General features: G+C 43.2%; 1 long non-coding RNA gene across 1 annotated transcript; it reads left to right on the top strand.

Moving 5' to 3' along the window:
• The first annotated feature begins 3959 nt into the window (after positions 1–3959).
• Positions 3960–6436, top strand: LOC103640996 (uncharacterized). Its single transcript, NR_158210.1, has 3 exons — positions 3960–4321; positions 5245–5310; positions 6219–6436. It is a non-coding gene; the product is annotated as an uncharacterized lncRNA (long non-coding RNA).
• The last annotated feature ends 239 nt before the right edge of the window (positions 6437–6675 follow it).

Here is a 6675-nt window from a genome sequence, read left to right as displayed (position 1 = left end):
ACTTGTGGAGATTCCTTGCAAACGGGAAGAGTACTCAAAAGATAAAAGACCGTCGTATTCAAGTCGATCATTGGATCACTTGAAAGGGGTTGAGTGCAACCCTCGTCCATTAGGACGCCACAACGTGGAAGTAGGCAAGTGTTACTTGGCCGAACCACGGGATAAAAATCGCGTGTCTCTTGTGTTGCTTTTCTGTGATTGTTTTGTTCACAAGAACTCGCTTCATAGTTACTTGGTCACACTAACGCTTCAATAATCAAGTTTGTGGCTATTTAGTGTTTGATTTTACAGGATCACATATTCACCCCCCCTCTAGGTGCTCTTAGTTACCCGGAATGCCACCCGATAGGGAAGTTGAGTTTGTTATTGGTCTCATACCTGGAACCGCTCCTATTTCTAAAAGGCCATATAGGATGTCAGTGGAAGAATTAAAAGAACTTAAGAAGCAACTAACAGAATTATAGGATGCAGGGTACATTCGTCTGAGTTCTCCACCTTGGGGAGCACTGCTCCTGTTTGTACAGAAGAAGGATGGTTCACAGAGGATGTGTGTTGATTATAGATCACTTAATGATGTCACAATTAAGAATAAGTATCCTTTACCTCGTATCGAAGACTTGTTTGATCAGATGAGAGGTGCCAGGGTGTTTTCAAAAACTGATCTCAGATCGGGTTATCACCAAATGAAGATTAGGCCTTCTGATATTCCCAAGATTGATTTCTCTACCCGATATGGTCTATATGAGTTCACAGTCATGTTGTTTGGCTTAACTAATGCACCAGCCTACTTCATGAATCTGATGAACAAGGTGTTCAAGGAGTATCTTGATAAGTTCGTCGTGGTATTCATCAACGACATTCTAATTTATTCCAAGAATGATAGTGATCATGAGGAACATCTGAGATTGGTGCTACAGAAGTTAAGGGATAATCAACTCTATTCCAAGTATAAAAAGTGTGAGTTCTGGCTTGACGAACTACCATTCCTTGGACACATCATCTCTAATGGAGGAATATCAGTGGATCCTGCTAAATTGAGAGAGATAGTGGGATGGAAGATACAATGTCCGGTTACTGAGATTCGGAGCTTCTTGGGGCTCGCAAGGTATTATCGACGATTTATTGAGGGATTCTCCAAGATAGCGAAGCCTATGACCTCACTATTAGAGAAGGTAAAGGAGTTTAAGTGGTCTCGTGAATGTCAAGATAGTTTCAATCAACTAAAGTTAAAATTGATGTCACCCCCAATGTTGGTTATGCCAGATCTACAAAAGGGATTTGCATATATTGTGATGTGTGCCGCCAGGGCTTGGGATGTGTTCTTATGCAAGAAGGACATGTCATTGCCTACGCGTCTCACCAGTTGCGGAAGCATGAATTGAACTACCCCACTCATAACTTAGAACTGGCAGCTGTAGTGCATGCTCTTAAGATTTGGATGCACTATATTATGGGCACTAAGTGCCATGTCTACACTGATCATAAGAGCTTAAAGTATACCTTCACTCAGAAAGATCTCAACCTTAGGCAACGCCGTTGGTTGGAGCTCATCAAAGATTATGACTTCGAGATTCATTATCACCCGGGCAAGGCAAATTTGGTTGCGGATGCCTTGAGTCGGAAGGAGCACGTTCATGCAGCTATTGTTGCCCAGTTACCCGATGAGTTAGTAGAAGACTTTGAAAAGCTCAACCTAGGAATAGTTGCTCACACAAAGGAGTTACCATAGAGGTGGAACCTACATTAGAATTAGAAATACGTAAAGCTCAAATCGGTGATGTTAAAATTCAAGAGATCAGAGACCTTATAACAAAAGGCAGAGGTTTAGATTTCATGGAGGATGATCAAGGCACAATATGGTTCAAGAACAGGATTTGTGTCCCTGAGATTGATAGTCTTCCTGAGACCATATTGAAGGAAGCACATGACTCAGTGTACTCCATCCATCCTGGTAGTACCAATATGTACCAGGACCTAAAGCAAAAGTATTGGTGGTATGGACTAAAGAAAGATGTTACTTCACATCTAGTACTGTGTGATGTTTGCCAGAGGGTAAAAGATGAACATCAAAGACCTGGCGGTTTGCTGCACCCGCTTAAGATACCTGAGTGGAAGTGGGAAGAAATTAGTATGGACTTCATCGTAGGTATACCCCACACATCTACTGGGTATGACTCTATATGGGTGATTGTGAACATGCTAACTAAAGTAGCCCACTTTATCCCAGTGAAGACCACATATTCAGGAGCCAGGCTAGCAGAGTTATACATGGCTCGGATAGTTTGTCTACACGATGTGCCTAAGAAGATCGTGTCAAACCGAGGATCCCAGTTTACTTCTTGGTTTTGGCAGAAGTTGCATGAATGCTTGGATACAAGACTAAATTTCAGTTCAGCCTACCATCCTCAAACTGATGGGCAAACCGAGAGAACTAACCAAGTACTAGAAGATATGTTAAGGACTTGTGCAATTAAACATGGTGGCAGTTGGGATAAGAGTTTGCCCTATGCGGAGTTCTCTTACAATAATAGTTACCAGGCCAGTTTGAAGATGTCCCCGTTTGAAGCGTTGTATGGCAGAAAGTGCAGGTCTCCTCTATATTGGGACCGAACTGGTGAAAGTTAGTTCTTTGGGCCAGAAACTATACAAGAGGCAGAAGAACAAGTACGTTTGATACGGGAGAACGTGAGAACTGTGCAGTCAAGGCAGAAAAGTTATGCAAATACCTGGAGAAGGTAGTTAGAGTTTAAGGAGGGTGATCACATGTATCTGAAGGTGTCACCGATCCGGGGTATGAGGAGGTTTAATGTTAAAGGGAAGTTGTCCCCTCACTTTATTGGACCCTTCAAAATCCTAAAGCGGTGCCTACCAACTGGAACTACCCGACCATCTAGCGGATGTACATGATGTCTTCCATGTATCCCAGTTGAAGAAGTGTCTCATGGTACCCGAAGAGCAAGTGCCTATGGAGGAATTGAGTGTTCAAGATGATCTGACTTATACGGAATACCCTATCAAGGTCCTTGATACTTTGACTTGTGTCACAAGGAGTAAGGTGATCAAAATGTGCAAAGTGAGTGGAGTGATCATGGAGAAGATAAAGCTACTTGGGAGAGAGAAGAAGTGCTACGAGTAGATTTTCCCCACCTCTTCCCTAGTTCATCTTAATCTCGAGGCCGAGATTCTTTTTAAGGGGGTAGGATTTGTAAACCCTAGTATAGAACACTCATGACCTTGGTCATTGAAATTAATAAGGAGCTCTTTTGATGGGTTGATGTAAGCATGAGACACATTTTATTTCAGATAAATACCCAATAAAAACACTTGAAAATTTTGCATCATGCTAGACTTCCTTTGTTTGTGCATCAAAACTCAAAATTCATAATTAAAACAAATCTAATTTTGACATGCAAATTTGGGCTCTAGAAAAGAAATTATATACAGAGAAACAAAAGAGGAAAAAAATAATAGTAATAGTAATTTTGATAAATAGTGTTATGACAACCAGTAGAAGCATTATTTACATTGAAATTATATTTGGAATTGTAAAGTTCAAAACAAGAATTCAAATTTGAGATTTAAAAAGATAATAAAGAGAGAAGAAAGCAGAAAATAAAAATAAAAAAGGAATAAAGCGTTGTGGGCCGGATCCCCTCGCTCTCGGCCCATTAATGTGTTTCCTCTGCGCAGCCCAAACCGAGCGGTTGTACGTGCTTGTGTATGGCATGTGGGGCCCGCGCGTCGGTCGCGTTGCCCTCAGCCATCTAACTGGTGGGACCCGAGCACCGGAGCTGCCCCTCGGATGTTCATCCGCGCGCGTGTAACAACCCACCGGCGCCGACTGGCGGGTCCGGGTCGTCAGGCGCCCCGCTTCGTTATCTCCATGCGACGCATACTCGCTGGTGGGTGGGGCCCCCTTGTCCGTACTTCCTTCTCAGCCGTAACAACCGTGCGAAATCGTCGCGCGCGACGTGAATCCTGGTCGGTTTCCTTCCCTCCTTGACCGATGGCACGGGGATAAATTCGGTGCCGGATGACCTACCTGTTAAGCCACAAGCGAGAGACATAGAGCCGTCGTCGTCGTGTGTGAGTCGCCTGCCACGCATGTCCTATCCACCGAGAGTGAGAGAGGACTCGCCGCCGCCATCCATTGGTAAAGGCACTTGGGAATCCGGAGCTGAACCGTGGAGCTGCACAGACCACGCAGAACGTGGGTGACTCATCCTCGGGCGTGATTGACGACTGGTGTCGGGGGAATCGCTCACCGGTGACCACAGGCCGCACCTCTCCGCAGGCAGAGCGCTTCACTGCATAGTCGTAGGTAATGAACCCTCCCTCGTGTCCGCTACATAGTTCGCTACGCATGAGCGCCCTTGATCGGAGTTCGGGGTACAGTAGCGGGGTAACGCAAAACTCTGGTGGGACTTGCGCCGTGATTGGGGGCGGCGCTGCCATGCGGGGGGCCGAGAGCTAGGCGACGGCTGGTGGCCGTCGATCTTAGACGAATGGTCGGGATCACATGAGAGTAATGTTTCGAGCCAAATAATTTGGACCATTGATTAATGATCCGAGGGGAAGGGGGGTAAGAGAGGGTGCGCTGGCGTGGGCCGTGGATCCTGCATCTAACGGCTCGCGTGACGTAACGGTTTGATCTCGGGTAGGACTGATCGTGGCCGCATATTTCTAATCGGACGGCCTAGATCTCATCATACCGTTTTCACCAAACGGCTTTACATAAGAACCTCTAGGGTTCTTAGTTATCAACCCGCCTTTCACAGTCCACACAGGGTAATTACAACCGAGCCCAAGATTTTTACAAATTAAACCCCGTATTCTCGGGAATTTGTGGCCTCAGTCCAAATAGATCCCGAAATTAATAAATTGAAGTAGAAAATAATTTTTTGTATTAAAAATAATCTCAGAAACTTATTTAATTCATAGAAAATCCATTTTAATTCTTTTTTGACCCATTCCAGTTGCATTAATTTTATATTAATATTGTTTATCACCGAGTAACTCTGTTTAGTCATGAAACATAGATTAAAATTGCTCACCTAGTATACTCTATACCAACCACTTAATAACTTCAGAAAATCATAACTCGATAACCGTAACTCCGAATTTAGTGATACTCGAACCTACGATCTCGTTACGATGCGTAGAATAATATTATGCAGTATGTCTTCATGTTTGGTGTGATGTTAATTTCTCATGTACCATGTTTGCTTGTATTGTTGCGAATAGACGGGCAAGTGAATGAGGACACAGAGACTCAGCAGGTGGATAATACTAAGCAGGAGCTCGTTGAAGGCAAGTTGTGCCCTTGATCACTTATATTTACTCAATAATTTTTCTGTTAATCATTATGATCTGCATAGGTTAATTTTGATGGGACCCAATAGGTTACCCTAGTTTGGCTATCTTTATACCTTGTTTACCACTGAACTTTTGGGTAGTACTTGTTATTGCTTTATGTGGTTTTGGGTGTTAAGATACACAATATTCATGATCATGCTTTTATTATCAATTTGTTATTTACTATTCATGATAAGATCATTATGTAAATTGGAACATGGAGCGACCACCCTGGAAAACAGTGCTACCACAAGGGTGGTAGGGGACTACCTTACCCTAAAGGGGCAAGGGCAGTAGGGGAGTGGTTGGTGTAGGGAGGTTCTCGGGTTGATTTTGCTGCGATGGCGGTCAGACGTGGAATTCCTGCATTGTGCTCCCTAGAAACTGTAGCGGGTTTTCTGAAGCTAGTGGAACTATGTAAAGGCCTCATAGTGTTACCCTGCCTCGCTTCAATGGTAGAGGTGTATGGGATTCATGACCCCTTGGCAGATGGATAACATGACTTGTCGGTAAAGATACGCCACCTCCTCAGAGTGTAAAACTGGTATATCAGTCGTGCTCACGGTCATGAGCGGCTCGGACCCTCACATGAGTAACTTATGGAATTAAATTTAATTGGTCATTAGCATCGCAGTGTGGTTTATTATTAATTTTGATCTACTATTACTTTGGATTGGTATATACTCTAATAAAATTTGACCAACTTATTAAAAGCAATGCTCAGCTTTAACCATTATTTGTTGATCTGCCTTACACTTCACATGAACTCCCACCTTTGATGAGTTCATGCACATTATTCCCCACAACTTGTTGAGCTATGATCTTTTGTGAGCTCACTCTTGCGATATATAAACCCCCCACAGGTGAAGAGCAGGTAGCCCAGGAGGAGGAGGCCTACAATGAGGAGTATGAGCTTATCTAGGTGGCCTCTCCCAGTCAGCTTTATGGCGCCAAGGAATAATACTTAGTTCGCTTTATTGTTCTCATTTATTTTTGTAAGACTTCCGCTATGTAATAATGATGTTTGTGACATTTATCTCTATACACTTTGTCATTATATGTGATGTTCTTCTTTGGCAAACATGTGAGACGCACCCGGTTTTACCCCTTGAATCCGAGTGTGACACATATTTTGATGCCTATATGTAGATGCAATTGTGGACATTACTCCACAACTCACCACACTCAATCAAAGAACCAAATCAAACAAGTATCATAAGAACAAGCATTCAAGCGCATAGATATCTATAAAAAATAGTTTTGTTTTTGTTCCTAAGATTAGGTCTCCTATTCCTAAGGGTCACTTTTGGTATAGGATTT

Source organism: Zea mays, chromosome 10 (assembly GCF_902167145.1).
Source record: "Zea mays cultivar B73 chromosome 10, Zm-B73-REFERENCE-NAM-5.0, whole genome shotgun sequence".
NCBI lineage: Eukaryota > Viridiplantae > Streptophyta > Magnoliopsida > Poales > Poaceae > Zea > Zea mays.
Note: the sequence above shows the minus strand (reverse complement) of the source record. Positions and strands in the feature narration are given on the sequence as shown.